The following is a 16,244-nucleotide window of genomic DNA, read 5'->3' as shown; positions in this document are numbered from 1 at the left end:
ACTTTCTCTTCTTTGCAGGTTTTGCACTTCTCATCTCTCTTCCTCTGCGCCCGCCGCCCCAAAAGGGGGTTAATCTCATCTGCTCCCAACATGATCTTGTTTTTAAGACGAGCACTTGCTCTGGTTCTACCAGACATTTTCCCATCTTAATCTTCAGGATTATTCTGGTTTCAGCAGATACCTTTCCTGCCTGTTCTGTGTCCCTTTTTCTTATTCTGCAGATTTTAGTACTTCTCACACATTATCCTGTCCCCCCTTTTCTGCAGCAATAATACAAGTATCCATTTGCCACTTTGTAATTCTATGTTACATACTGGTGCTTAGCTGTATTACAAAATGTTCACGCATTTTGTCCGGTTATGCTGTTAGTATTATGGTTTTACAAAATATTATAGACTCATGTCAGTGACTGATTGCAGTGTACTTGTGTTTAGGCTAAAGGCAAGCAAATACCAATTATATCCAGCCTAGCGTACTTCTACTTTAGGTGTGCAACAGGCTCTGCTTTGGCTACACCATGGGTTTTCCAAAAAGAAGGAGCTTTCTGCTTGGGTCAAGCTCCTTGACAGAATTCGTTTGACTTCTCTCTGGTGGTGTGGGAATCTTCTACGATGCTCCTTAGGTTGTAAGGATAGTGAGAATAACAGGTATGCTCTGCACAGAAGATGGCTTATTGCTCCTGGTGTTTAGTTGGCTATTTGGCTATTATGTGACCTCCAAGAGCCCAAAATGGTTCTGATTTCCCTGTGGTCCTTGAACTTTGATTACTTTGCGTGCACTGAGTTTGAGCTGTCTGTCAGGCATGAGGCTGACCATTTGATACTCATAAATTTCACATTTCTTGATTGTGTAATGAAACAGTTCGTGTTTTCAGAATTTGTTATAGCACTTCATAAAAGGGAGAGGGTGTTTTATGTTGGTTTTGTGTTTTATTTTTTTTTTGTTCTGTGGTATGGAAAGTTGAGATGAAGTTGCTTCCTCTACAGGGGTCTGACGCTACCAAATTTTCCATAGTTACTACTGCCACATATGGTTTTCTGTACACTCTGGTCTCAGTCTTTTTTTCTATTCTTTGGGGAGTCTTCAGTGACTATCAGCCAGCAGGCATAATGCAAGAAATCTCAGGGGTCATCAGTCAGAAGTTACATTAGACTATGCCAAATTATATTTAATGCATTTTTTTTGACTCGGGACCTTTCTTTATTTTTACCAACGGTTATGAACAGAGGGCCAACTTGTCCCAGCTGTTAAAAGAAGATGGGAAACTGTGTGTGACAAAGACCACAAAGTGACTACAAACGAGGTGTGAAGTCTTGAGCTATGTAGCCCTTATCTATAGTGGAGAAAAATAGAAGGCAGCTTCTGGGCATCTCTGTAGACAGGACTGGGGGGAGGTGGTGGTGTAACAGATGAGTTCATCACTATGTGGTGCCCGTGGCATTGCTTACACAGTGTCGGTGTAGCATGATGCCTTTCTTAAATACAGAATGAAGTATTGACTATGAAGAGGTGGTTAAAAACTACAGTTTGGAAGGGAGTATCCTAGACCACCTCTGATGTCCTTGTGTAGTTATTTTGTTTACAGCAAGCAGAAAGGACTGCTGTTTTGGTTCTCAGTGTACAACCCAGTTGGCATGGCATGGCATGACATTATGAAGAAATATGCTACTTGATTGCAAGAAGGGTTCTGCAATGGTGATTCACTTCATTGTTTTTTTGCTTTCCTTCACCCTTGACTCTAACCATGCAGTGTATTGTTTTAGCTTTTCATCTTCCACTAATGGCATTGATAATTTAGGGCAAGTGATACTAACAGAGTTATCTGTCGGAGTTTCACTGGCAGTAGCACTCGTTTAATTCTTCTTGGATAGATATAAGCTCAGTTTGGGATCGAAGCACTTTAATCTCCTTTTGAGAGAGTTCAGTATGATCAGAAGAGAAGGAACAGATTATCATTCTCCTTGACATTCTTGTCCAGTTTGACTTATGTGTCTGCGTCTGTTTTCTGCAAATAATGACAATAACAGAAATTATTTTTATTTACTTTACTAGAGGACTTCTTGAAATCCTTAGATGAGATTACACACGGTTTCAATTCTATATTGAAAGTTCTGTTGGTTCTTTTAGCCAGATATGTATTTTTGCAAGTACTGCTTAAGAACTTGTATTAACAAACTTAACAAACAGTATTTTGAACACCTGGGAGAATAAAAATCTCTTTTCTGCGTAATGCCTCCAACTTTAAATATAATCATTCAGTGTTCTGCAGCCAACAACCCAGAAGTTGTCCACCATACCTTTTAAGAAAAGAGCATTGTACCATTCAAAGCGCAAAGAAAATAAAAATAAGAGCTCAAAAAAAAAATTTAGTGAAGGAAACTATGACAGCATTGTACTTACAACCCAAACTGTGTGAATTTTAAGTTGTCTTTTATAAGCCATATCTGATAAAATGAAAACAGGAAATTTGCATAAAACGAGACAAAATTTGGGATTGGTACAAGTTATGTCCCTCAGAGATGAATACAAGGTTATGAAAAGAACACCTGCGTTTCTTTTATATATGTATATATATCTGTGTGTGTATAAACAAAAAAGTTTCAAAGCAGAAGTGCCAAAGTTTCTTTTCACTCTCCTTCCTCCCCCATCCCTATGGTACTTAGTCCTTTTGGCCTCTTTTTTACAGAAGATTAAAAAAGGCACAGATTTCAATTTTTAGAGTTGCAAACTATCTTTGAAGATCCCTTCCACTGTAATATTTCTGGCTTCTGGCTTTCAAACAATTGCCATTTTACCTAAAAGGGCAACATGTTTACAGATTGTATGTGAAATCACTTTTGAGAGTAATGTGTTTCCTGAACGTGTCTATTTTTAGCACGGTGATAGCTCAAAGCTAAGAACCCTTCCTAACTGGAACTGTACTTGTGGGAACTTAAAGATAGGGTTCTTAATTTTTTCCTGATATGGACACATTTTAACATGGGAGGCATCTTAGGAAATCTGAGACAATCCTCCTCTTATTCATAGCTTCTCTCCCCTCCAGGTTGGAATTGTGTTTTCTATTTGAGAACTAACTGTGGTTGCTTCCAGTGTAAAGTTAAATGTTGAATGTATTTTTAGCTGTCTTTTTTTTTTTTTTTTTTTCAAATGCAGTTAAGCAACTGGGAATAAGGTGAGCCAGAGCAATGTAACTAAAGAGTTTTCTGCAGGCCATCAGCAAGAGCCTGGCCAGTGGTATGTGGACTGTCATGCAGAGAAATGGTGGTAGTGCATGACTTCAGAAGTCCTACAAATAAACACTTGCCTGGAACGTTTCGTTAGCATTTTAAGAACAATAAGGGAGTGCAGATTTAATAGACTAATATGTTTAAGTGGCCTTGGTACCATCTTACTTAACACAGTGGGATATTCTGCAGCCTGCAGAGGTAGGAAATAGTTCTGTACACATTTACTGTGTAGGACTTCCTTCTTTTGGACTTAATGTGGCTTAGAACAAAGCAAAACCAACTTTTCTCCTGTAATTTACCAGTGGAAGAAGCATTTCGAAATACATTAGAGAGATCTTTATTTGTCTCTGTGAACATCGGGGCCCTGCCGTACTGGTTATTTTTTGTTAATGCAGACTTCCAGTCAATGAGGACAGAAAGGAGATCGCTGACTACATAAAATTCTGGGCTGGTTTGAGTTATAGCTCAGGAGATGGAAACTTCCTCTCTTGCCCAGATATGAGGTTCAGTCACAGTTAGGAAATATAAAGCCATTAATGTCACAGGACATTGTTAAAGAGTGAGAACTTAAGCTAAAAGGGAGAAATGCATGAGGGAGAGTCTTGTGTTGGATGGTGGCAGCAGAGGATCTGGCAGCTGGACTTCTGAGTTCTGCTCCAACATCTCCAGATCTGCTGGGGGAATAATATAGCAGTTGTTGGCATCCCTGTAGCTCTTCATGGAAAAGAAAGCGTGTTTCTAAATAATTTTGAGATTAAAGGAGGAAAGGCTGAATATGTTTGGGAATTTCTGCCCAGTTACTGTACCAACTGATTATAGGGACATTTGACTACATGTAATTGAAAGCAAACCTCCATTCAATTGACGTTAAATAATACACTATTTTATGTAATAGTCTCTATTAAATACACACAATGGGAATTTATAGGTGTATATAACTGCTAGAATCTTGTTCTTTTTCCTGTAAACTATTGCCCTAAAGTTTGGCTTTTTGTCATATTTCTCTTTTCTGCTTACATACATTAGAGTAAATGAGCAACAATCTTAAAAAAGGTAACCACAGAGTGGAATAGCAGGTGGTGTTTTGTTTCCTGGTAGGCTTAATGTATTTTGCAAGTACCTTTACTGTGGAAGATGCAGGTACAGATTTTGTTCCTTATGCATTGCTAAGTACTGGGGTAGGAAGAGTGAGATGGTGCTAGTCTGCATTATTTCAGAAAGAGTTCCTCAGGATATGAAAAGAAACTAAGCAGCTCCTCCATGATAGACCCACTTCCTTTGTATAGTTATTTGTAGAGAACATATTTCAAGAGTGCTGAGCTCTTTCTGGGGGAGGTGCAGAGGAGGGAAGGAGAAGGCTTTTAGATCTTCCATGCAAATTACAGGCAGGTTCATCTTTGGTAAATGTAGATGCATCTCAGTTATGATGACAAAAGTCTTGAAGGCTTGAAGACAAGAAGTCTGCTTTTAATTCCATCAAAGTATATTGAAGAAATAAAAAGTTTAGTTGTATAATACGTAAACGATTCCTTCTTTTATTTGTGAATATTATTTTCACTGTCTTAGCAATTGGTCTTGAAATATTTTTCTCGGCTTAGTGGCAACACAAAGGCATTAGATCAAGAACGTTCCAAGATTCAGATTGGCTGGTATTTGCTTATATCACCCTGACTGAATGTTACCAGCTTTAAAATGCTTTTTTGTTGTTCAGGAAATTTTAAAACAGCTTTGATTTCAAACATGAAACTTGGCAAGTGACTGGTCCATAATGTGTTCTAATCACTTCTGGTATTTTGGAAAAGACTTGAAAAAGATTGAAGTTGTTATTTTATTAGAAATCGAGTTACCAGTTGCATATCTGAACTGATCTTCTTTGCCTGAAATATAATTAGCATACAGTCTTGTAGCCTTTTGCCCAGTATTAGTGTTAACGTGATGGAACTTAGTTTTGTATTTTGCTGTACGTGTCTTTTTTTGTTAGAATTTTTTTACTGCTAAAAAAATATATACCAGTTTCAATTCTGCAGTTTGGTTGACCACCAGGGGGGTCCATCTGATCTCATCTGTTTTGTTTAAACATAGATTATGGAACAGGTTGAATACCCAACCTTACTTTTATAATAATAATATTTTATTGTATGTTAGGGGTGTGTTGTTTTTTGTAGTGCAAATGGAGCCAGAGTGAATTTTAGTCTTGGCACTTTAAACAATTCAATCATTGCAGAAGCCCTATTAGCCTGAGCTCATACCTAGCGTGTACTCTTCATTTTACGTATTTGAAGCAGAGATAAATATTGCATAGACTTAAGTGTGTACACACTATAGCTCAAGGTCCCTGGAATAACTACAAACATAATTTGTATTGGACCAGGCCAGCAGGATGCTGAGGTCTCTGAATCCAGTCCTGCAACATATTTAGATATACTTTGCCTCCAGCAAAAGTAGCCATTCTTTTTAAAAATCCATTTTAAACTTATCTAGTAATTATGCTGTTGCTTTATTAGCTAGATTTTGCAGGATGTGGCTGGCAGTATAAAAACCATTTTGTTGTTTTTACTAATATTGAAAGTAAATGGAAGATTTTTTTTTTCCTCCTTTTTTTCCAAATATTATTTCCTGTTCTGATGTAGCGATCAGTTCGAATTATTGCTGATATATTCTCTTTTTCTGTATTGTTTCTGGGGAAAAAAATGACAATAGAACTGCCAAGTCATAATGCAGGAACTGAATTTCCCGGAACTTTTGTGTAGTTCCAGCTTGGTCTGAATTTCCCTTCTTCTAGGATGTCTAATTAAACAGGAATTATATATATGGACTTTACTGGGAAATATGTGAGAGCTTGCATTGGTGTTACATTAAAAGTTTAAGCAGCAGATTTACAATACAGTCCAAAGGTCTCAAAGTCTTCTGGTATTAAGTTTCCAAAGATTTCTGAGATGAATGAAGTGGGGGGGGGGGGGGTTGGTAGCATTGTCCCTGTAATATTGAATCTCAATAGCCTGTACAATAAGATATTGTTCAGTATCCTCCTTGGGCCTTGAGCTTAATATGGCAGTTACATAAACTGAAATAATGTGAAACTTCTGGGCATGGTTTGTGCATGACATTGTGCAAGATAAAGCTGGTTTTGGACTTCAGGTTAATGGCCTACTGGCAAAAGAATAAATAATGTGCCTAAGTAAAAGAGTGCATTGATTTCTGCTTCTGCACATGGTGGGATAAACTTAGTCCATGCCTAATCTGAAGCAGTCCTGATACCACTTGAGGTGCACCTGCTTATATGAAGTCCAAACTTGGCCTGTAGTCCTAACTTTACTTTCTATTAACTGTACTTCCTATTAAAAGGTAGCATGTCCCTTTTACATGTCAAAATCCCAAGGTCCTTGGTAGGCCTGTAGAGATAAATTCCAAAGGAAGTGGTCAGAAGGCCTTTTTAAAAACTACTTTACATGGACAAAGTAGGTGGCTGCTGAGGGTAGCAGAACAGGGATGGACCTCCTGTCCATCTAATGTGTCCCAGGACGCCTGAAGCCACACTTCTTGTTGCTGCTCTGGAGAGCTGCAGGGGGTATTGCCACCCCTCATTCTTTCCACTCCTCTGGCATCAACTAGAACTACAAATTCATGCCTCTGTGCTGATACCACTTCCCTCCTCGTCTTTTTCTCCTGAGAGGAGTGTCACACCTTCATCCTAATCCCTTGTCTCTCTGCGGCAAAGGAGGGGGAATGGAAGCTCCAGATGTGAACAAGGGAAGGCAGATTCTCACACTGCAGGCAGAGAGGAGGAGGTGCTTGTCAGAGAGATGGGGTTAGGCTGCTGTGTGAGGGTAGAAGGAGTATTGTTCATTCTGGGAGAAGGTCAAAGGTCCCAAAAATGTAGATGGCGTATCTCAAAAACGATCTGGGTTACTAGGTACAGTCTCCTGATGTGAGATTGGACCAATAACGAAAAGTCAAGAGTAAGAACTGTGACAACTTTACAAAGTTTCTTACAGTTGAAAACCTGCAGCCTTTACTCCGTTACTCAGTTTGCTTTTGCTGTCTCAAGAAAGAAGACAATAGAAGTTATTTTGTCCTTGTTCTTGGAGCGGCACAATTAAGCCGAGGCTGTGGTGCCGGGCATGTGTTCTCCATACAAGGGAAAGGAAAGTTCCAGCATTAGTAAGAGAGAAAGGGGTAGGATATAGTGAACTTCATCTTGCTGATATTGCTGAGTTATCCCAGAAATATTCAACTGCCATGTTTAATTGCTCAACACTTAGGGATATTTAGAATTCAAAATAAAGATTTATCACTTTGATCTTCTCTGCCATATGTCCCATGAAATGTATGTGCGTTGCCATGTGGTTTTCCATTTCACCTCATTATATTGCCTTTCATCCAAGATCTTGCCCTTTCATAGATGAGGGTCAGACTGAACTCCTTTGGGGCAGATCTGGGAAGGAAGTGGAGAGGGAGCACCTATTAAACTGCAAGTACTACGTGTACGCTGTGTCTCTGTGGGGATAACTCAGTGTCATCTCCTGTACCAGAAACCAGCAATGAAAAGGCTTTAACTGTGCAGGGCAGTGGAAATTCAGGATTACAACTAAAGGAGGACCCTGTTTCCAAAGAAGAATTTAAGGACATTATATATGATTACTTTAAACTTTAAAATTTTAATCATTAGAAGTAATATCCTTACTCTAAGAAAAGAAGCCAGATGATCTTCCCTGACCACATTGGCTGTAATTTTTATTTTAGTTTGCTTTGCAAGGGAGCCAGTTTCACAACTAGACCGTATCGGTGCAGAGTAACGTGACAAAGTCATACGCTCACACAGTGAAAACCTTGTATTTCTGAGTTCAAAGCCAAATTCTCTATCTTTTCGATACCACTTTTTACATTTTAAGGTATATGAAATAGCACATTGTTCTGGCTCATGCACATTTCCATTATTTGGATCTTACAATTTTGATTCCTTTCACATTTGATACGTTTCTTATTTCTGAATCATCAGTTTTGGATGCTGTCAATATTTACTGCTTTTTCTCATCCTTAATGAATCTGTTTAGTGATAATAATCCTAGCACCTATTGCTCGCCATCGGAGTAGATTCTTCTTTCTATTCTTATCTAATACCATTGATTAATAACTCGTTGCTTCCTATCTGTCAGACAGTTTTTATCCACCTTATTGTATTATTATCCAGACCATAATTCTCTAGTCTCTCTATGAGCTTCCTGTGTGGTACTGTGTCAAAGGCCTTGCTAAAATCCAAACAAATTATATCCGCCACATTTCCTTTATCCGCCCAGTTTGTCACTGCACTGAAATACCCATCACAATGAAACATTTATTGATGTAAGTTTCTGTGTTAAACCAGAATAAATGTGAAGGTTCTGCTGTGATTATATGATAGAGCCTGCTTCTTAACAGGTATTATCATTTTATGCACTAAAGATAATTTGAGCCATGGGAGATGATACTATTCAACAGGAGCGGTAAGACTGTGAAGATCAAAGCAGTATGAACCTTGAAAAGAAGTGGGAGAAGCTTATATGCTACAATAACTTGTAAAGGGCATAAGCGAAGTCCTCAAGCTGTATTCCAAGAGAGATGCTCAGAGAATACCAGCTTCAGAGCTGCTTCACAATAAAACTGTATCTTTAGAGAAAGAATTGTTTGGGCAAGGCCTCATGAAAGCTGCATGCTGTCACTGTTCCTGTTCCTTGGGAACATAAACAGGATCTAGGGACAGCTTGTGCAAGAAAACAGTTGGAATAGGGAATATCATGGTTTTTAGCAGCCAACTTGATTACCATCATCGCCCCCGCGTAGGAGGAAAGCTTCAAGAGGTGTTTAGAAGGATGCTGGGTCCCACCTGGCTATAGCAGAACTACCAGTTAAATTGTACTTTAGGAGTCCAGGTCAAGTCTTAAGTGCAGTTATAAAGAGACTTAACTCTTCAGCAGGTTGAGAAGTTCAGCTTCTTATGTGCTTTCACAGTTGGGCTCCTCAAGTGCTCGTTGCTTACTCTGTTAGCAGGAGGATTAAATGAGAGGGGTGGACTATGCCATTAAGGGATACAACACATTGAACAGGTATGGGGGCCCTTGTGGGGAAATTGCATCCAGTACCTCTTTCAAAATGACCATTAGGGTGGATTATGCATCGTGGCTTTTATTCAGTTGCGTGTCTCTAACTTTCTGAAACCCGAATTTGAAGGAGTGTTAGTCTTTGCCCAAGGCAGTATTTTTCATACTTGAACGAAAATAGTTCAAACACTATTGGGGGTGTGGGGAGTGTGTGAAAAAGTAGCCAAAAATACACCTTTTTCCTGATTAAAATGCCTTTCTAGCTGAAACAGCCACGGTTTGGAAATTAAAATTTGTAATGCATACAGTCTTTGCTGGGAAAGTAAACTCAAAAGATGAATGCCATAAGGAAGATGAAATTTCTGTGGGCACCCAGCTTTGCAGTGAACTAATAACAGATGGAGATTTACCATTTTGACAAAGAAACCTTTGGTCTCCTGTTGTCTGTTCCTGCAGTGGCAGGAGCCCTCAATCCCAGCACAGTGCTGTGGGTTGTCCTCTGCTCCTGTTCTACTAAATCACAAAAACTCCAGGCTTGTCCATCAGTGGCCCGGTGACCCCGGTTTGAGCCACAGTCCTAGGGTTAGGAAGAAGCCCAATTCAGCGCTGCTATACCATAAAAGTGACCATGAGTTCAAAGACAGAACTGGAAATGACCAAAACTCCTGTGTAATTTTGAAAGTGTTCAAAGGGTTCTAATTCAGGAAAACGTTCCTTCTTGGGAGATTTCTTTAAGCACGTGCCTTTTTTTTTTTTTTTTTTATTCTATTCCCTGAAGACAAGAGAATGGTGACAGAATAAACCTGTTTATAGAGAACTAATACCAGCTAAAGTGCATTCACATTAAAAAAAGCAACAGAGGTGTAATACTATATCTACGTTAAAAAGATTTCTTCTTTTGCATTACTGATGAGCCGAGACAGAGCATTGTGCTGATGTGTCTGTACTGGTTCCAATTTCAATGTTTGCTTATTTGTTGTTAGATGAGGAGCCTGTACAGCATCAACCTCCCGCTCTGATTTCTGTGACACAATTAGTCCATGGCTCTGCTTGTGTTTTCAAACCTAAAATGCCAGAAAGTAAGCTGGGCCATATCCTAAGTCATCATTTGGATTCTGAAGTTGGAATGAGGTCTCTTGACTGGTCCCTGAGCTTATTGAAAATTCTCCTTTGGAAGTAATGGGCTTGATTTTAGGTTGTCGTTCCCCCACCCCCCCTTCCCCTGGTTGTTGAAGAAGGCTTTCTTAATATTATCATTGAGTTTTCTCCTAAGGACATCAGTATTTTACTTTCTGTGAATGGTTATTTGTGGCAGTTTCTTCATCATTGATTTTCAGTTCCCGAAGTGAGAGCAATGGTATGAGCAAGTACTTTGAAAAAGATCAATTGACTGATTTTGTAAATTCTATGTAGAAATTTCAAAAAGTATCAGTAAGTGTTGTGCTATATTGTCTCCTAGGCTTCTCTCTCCTCGTAACTAATACATGATTCTCATTAGCCTGCCTCAGCCAGCTTTGGGTATTGAAGGAAAATCAAACCCTTACAGATATGGAACTTCCTTATTGCTAAGAGGTTGCAGAAGGCTGACATTTTCTGAAATGTTTTCCAATCGCAAATGATACTTTTCTCTTCTCTTTAATTTTTAGATGGAATGAATGTGGTTCTTGTGAAACTGGGGGACTAGACCATAAACAGGAGTCAGGCACAGTAGAGTCGGGTGCCATACAAGTCGTGGAATATTGCTAATGAACTTTGGTCATTGTACTGTCAGTAGCTTTGCTCTCACAATTTCCAGTGTCTGCATAAACTTTATGGCAAGCAAGAATCATGAGAAAGCAAAGTGAAAGATGTTTACCTTCTGATACTTGTTTTTAAAGCCTTTACTGAGAGCTAACACTGGCTCTCCTGTTAACGCTCTACTAATGTACCTCATTCCTGACCTGCCATACTCCTCGTTCTTGCAACTCCAGCTCCTGGGCCTCCCTCAAGCAGAAGTTCACTGGCTGTTCTTGAGCCATGTCTCTTGCTTTCCACAGTGGGCTTAGGGCACTCGTCTCAGACAGGGTCTCCTGCCCCGGTGCTAAGCGTGCTCACCCGTGCACAGGAACGCAGGCCTCCTGCTTAAGGAGCTGCCTCCATTTCTACCTCTTGCTCGTATATACCTGTCTAAATCTCTTCGTCTTGAGGTCAGAGGTTTCTCGCTTTGTAAAAGGAAGGTATTACTAAAGTGGCAACGATTGGTACTCTTCAGTTTGATGAGGCTGTCTGTACGTTTTGCTGTGGGTTTAACTCCAACTTGTAGCTAAAATAGCTCTTTAAGATGCTCTGGCTGCGTGTGTCCTATGTCAGGTGTTCTGTTAACTACGGTTATTTAATTGAAGTTTTTCAAGATGCCAGTGAACGTGCTCTCCCAGCAAGCTGTTTCCGAGGCTCTGTTTCTTTTAATGGGTGGATCGTAGCATACGCCGGTTACGCCTGCCCTGAGGAGAGGGGCCGCGTTATCCGCAGGCACTGTGCCCCGCTGCGTAACTCGCAGGGTAACGCTACATGTTGCTTTTCCTCCTTTTGCTTTCCAATCAGAAGAATGTGGACAAAGCAGGAAGGACTTGAGGTTAAAACTACAAGGAAAATACACCGAAGAGCAGTTGTCAGGATAGTGCCCAGCATGGGAAAGGGGTGCTGTACCTTTGTGCTTCGTTAGGAGAGGGCTTCCTCGTTCTCTACAAGAAAAATGGGGATTTTGGACAAAACTCACTGTGATGAAGTCCATGCACCAATTTATTCCTATTTAGGTCATCGGAATAGGGCTTCAGTGGTGCAGTCTGTATGCTGGCTCCTGTATACAGGGATACATTTCACCCTCAGTGAATGCTCTTTGTTTTCTCAGTTGAGGTCAGTTTTTCATTACATTCTTTAAAAGAAATAGCTTTGGATTGCAAATACCGCTGCCCCTCTCCTTCCCTGCCAGCAAGCCAGCATTGCAGTCCTGTGGAGATGTCAGAAAAGGGGTAAATTTGGAAGGGGAAGGAAGGGAAAGAAATGGAAGTTCAGTGGCTGAAGCTGTTATCACTCATCTGGCAGTTGTGCTGTAGCCTACTTCTGGTGGACTTACCTTTTTTTTTTTTTTTTTTCCTGGATTTCTCCACTGTTCTTCTGCCTATCTTACTCGATGCCAGTCAGAAGAAAGGAGGAGAGTTATTTGATATAAAGATTGTCTAAAGGACGAGGAACGCGTTTCTCAAATGGTTCCTTCAGGATAAATTTCATCCAAGCCTATAAAAGTTATCCTGTGACAGCATCATCCTACTGTCAGGGGGCTCTTGCTCCTTCATTTGAATGCTCGAGAATTGGTTCTGCATGAGATTTGATAATTCTTGCTGTGCTGTCCCCTTCCGTGCTCTCTGCTTTGCCTCCTGCTTTTCAGTACCCCTGATCTTGACAGAGTGGAAAAGTTAAACCTAAAAATAAGTTCCTGGGCTTGTTCCCATTGGTGGTATATCCGTGTGTATGAACATGTTTGTGTGAGAGTGTATAGTCTGATACAGTGCATTGCTTTTTAAACATCTGTGGGGATGGATTGGGAAGGCTCATATAACACCGAAGTCCGAAGAACTGGATTTTTACTCATGGGAGAGCAAAGGAAAAATTTCACTTAGGAATTATTCCAGCCTGTGGGACATTCAAAATCAGTATTAGATTCACATCCAGGATTTATTTGCAGATCTCTCTCAGTGTGCTGCTGGTGAAGAGAATAGCTTTGACTTTGAATGGGGTAAATTAGGCAAGTTCTGCTGTCACCTTTTAAAAATAAAATTTAATGAAGTTTTGATTTGTTCCTTTAATGAATCATTGGTACATTGTATGTGTCTGTGTATATTGCTGTATGGTTTGTTATTATGAGGCCAAATCCTGACAACTTATTGCAAAATTGTTTTAATTTATTATTAATATTTTTTATTTTGCTCATTTCTCCTGGTTTTGGAGCCTTTATAATTAGATATAATTAAAACCACAGGTTTTAAACTCCAGTCTAACATTTAAACTCATATTTATGGCGCAACCCCTGGAGTTTTATTGTCATTCCAACTGCATTTTGAAAAAAAAATTTTTTCTTTTGCATCTGTTCAGATGCTGTGTCTACAGCTAATGCTTCTTAATCATCCATTTTGCACAGTAAAATGACATTTATTTTACATGTTAAGAAACCTTGCAGTTTTATAGAGTAGCTATTTTGTATCCCTTTACAAAAGGGTGCAAGGGACCTTTTGCCTTGTACACTTTAAAAACAGCTTTCTTTTTTTTGAACTTGTCTTTCTCTGCTCTTCCATGCAACAGTCTGAAAGTGCTACATGCTGTAGAACGAATTTTTAAAAAAATGTTGTTGGCTGGCATTATGTAAAACCATATTTTCCCTTTTGGTGCGTATGTTCTGGTCCTAGCAATGTCCTTGTTTTGCTGAAATTAACATTTTTTCCCTCACAGTTGTTGGTATGTGATGGTGTTTTTCTGTCTTCTTTAATTGTGATGCTTTTTTTTTTTTTAATTAGTATAAGGTTGATTGTTAAAATTAAGTGGCAGAAGGCTTCTTTCCAAGTTATTCAGAGATCTTTTGCTGAAGAAATATATTTTGCTACTCTCAATTGCCTTTTTCCCCTTCTTTCATTGCAAACTACTCTGGGAAGAGCTTCTTTTAACAAAAAAAAAAAAAAAAAGGCTACGCTTGACTGATAATGCATTGCTTTGGATGGTGAAACATTATGAAAGTTTAATTTTTAATTAAATCTGAAATACCAATTATAACTGAAAGAGATTTTAACCTGTTTCTTTTCAGACTGCCTGAAGTTACATTGTAGATGCTGAAATCACTGCACCTTAAAAACAAAAAGATTAAGCTGCACTGCATTCCTGTAAGTAAAAGCTTTTCCGGTACCTTTTGTCCGTATTTTTCCTCTATATGCATCCAAAGTGTTAGCACAGTAGCTCGTCTTGGATAAAGGTCAGAGTCCCCTTGAATGGGATTTAGAAGTTCAAAGGATGTTTTATTTAAAAATTAAAACCGAACATACGTCTTGCAGATCTTTAATTTCAGACCCCTGAGCAGATAATTCTTTTCTGCTTTGTTTCCAGTATTATTAGGAATAGTGTGCATCTCTGTGTTTGTTGACTTACAGTTCCTGTTGCTTTGTCAGTGAGGATGGCTGCACTCTGGTGCAGAGATAACAGAAAGTAGCTGAAGATTCCTTATAGCATAAAATATAGTTTATTCTCCTTTTGTGATGTCATATCAAATTCTTCTCCTTTATACAACAAAAAACCAAACAACTTTGTGATGACATCACAGGGGGTTTCAGCTGCTTTAGGGTGTAGATGAAGGCAGAAATGCTTAATTCATCTGTGCTGTGACACAACAAAACAGTCAAAATAATGTCTTGCGTCTCTCTGCAAGAAAGGAGCCTCTTTCTGAGAGCGTGGTTATTCCATAAATGCAAGTCAGATTGTACATCAGCCTGATCTACCCTTATTTAGAATCTGTTTATTGAATGTATTTGGGACAATAATTAAGATTTGGAACTTCAGTGGCTGAACAACAGGCATGCAAAAGAGGATTGGAAAATATAGTAGATTCAGATACTCTGAATTTAATGAAATAATACATGAAGAAAAATTCAGGAGCTTGTAGGTAGTAGGAAAAAATTGATTTTAGTTGGACAGTACAAAGCTGTGGAATATTACAAAGCAAAGTCGGTTTGTTTTCTTCTTTAAGATCAAAATGTGCAGTCTATAATGAAATCCAGAGCCTTCTTCCAGAGTGGCACTTTTGTACTTCAGTATTAAAATATTTTAACTATTACATGGGATTTTTCCTCCCCCCACCCCCCCTTTTTTAAAAAAAAAAAAAACCCAAAAAAACCAGGATTTTAATGATTTATTTTAAACTAGCTGAAGGGTACAGTACACTGTGGGCAGCTAATGCGTGCCCCTTCCAGCGTGGAGAGCCAAGCATGACTCAGGCAGGCAGATTGTGCCATTCTGGCTCTGCTCCATTGTGTTTTTACATTACTGGCAAGGGCCGTGCCATTGTGTTGTTTAAATATTGTGTATTAACTGCAGGCTGTGGCCAGTGAATGGTATTTAACATTTTCTGCTCATCATTCCTGAATATGAGCAGCTTCCCTGGCCACCAGAGGTTAACCTTGCAATTACACAGGTGAGCTGAGTTGAAAACACTCGTGGATTTGCTGGGTCCAGCAGCAATTTAAAGGGAGGTGTTGGGTGAAAAAAGGGGAAAACGCTTCTGAATCTGTGAGTACAGAATTTCAAAGTTGTCTTGCAATTTTCTGTGAACAACCAGGAGAATTTTTGTTGGAAAGTAGAAGTAATTCTCCTTCCAAAATGCAGCAGCAGACTGAGGAGTGAATTAAGGGAAGTTCTTTGAATCTTTAGGATCCAGATGGTCAGTAAGTCCTGCATGGACAGCCCTAAGGCAAAATAGCAGGTAGCGATATATGGGTCTGATGATTAGTGCTGGCTGGAATGGGCTTTTTTATTTATATGAGACTCTAGGCTTTGGAGAAGAAATAAGTAAACAAGTCTAGAACTCATGTATAGGAAATATTTTTTATTATTAAGGGTGGCAAGCACATCAAGGCAGAGATGTCGAGCAGCTTGCTCAAGAGTAAATCAGTGGTCAGACTTGGAATGGGGTGTGGGATCACGACTCCCAAGTCTGTTCTGTTCTGCATAGTTCTTCTTTCAGTTCTGTGAAGTAAAGGTCCAAGTTTCTGACCTTTCAGTTTCTTGTCTCATTTTCTTTTTTCAAAAAAAAAAATAAAATAAAATACCCCACCTGTAAACTTCTAGCTGCTCCTAAGTTCTGAAGCCTTGGCATACGGCCTGTCTCTGGAATACAGAAGAACAAGGTGGGGAACTTTTATGTATG

The 16,244-nt window shown here is 39.3% G+C and overlaps 1 protein-coding gene across 10 annotated transcripts in view; it reads left to right on the top strand.

Annotated features, from left to right (window-relative positions):
- The window catches only part of ZBTB20 (zinc finger and BTB domain containing 20), a 492,466-nt gene that overhangs the window by 156,926 nt on the left and 319,296 nt on the right, over window positions 1–16,244 (top strand). For 9 of the 10 annotated variants that reach the window (XM_074808333.1, XM_074808323.1, XM_074808340.1 and 6 more), the window contains one exon: window positions 14,136–14,211. The gene's annotated coding sequence lies outside the window, so the exon portion shown is untranslated. Of the gene's footprint in view, window positions 1–1,226; window positions 1,306–14,135; window positions 14,212–16,244 lie in introns of all 10 variants that reach the window. The other variant, XM_074808396.1, reaches the window with a different exon arrangement.

The sequence above is a fragment of the Strix aluco genome, chromosome 2, assembly GCF_031877795.1.
Source record: "Strix aluco isolate bStrAlu1 chromosome 2, bStrAlu1.hap1, whole genome shotgun sequence".
Taxonomy (NCBI): Eukaryota; Metazoa; Chordata; class Aves; order Strigiformes; family Strigidae; genus Strix; species Strix aluco.
The sequence above is the reverse complement of the archived record's forward strand: the minus strand, read 5'-3'. Positions and strand labels throughout refer to the sequence as shown.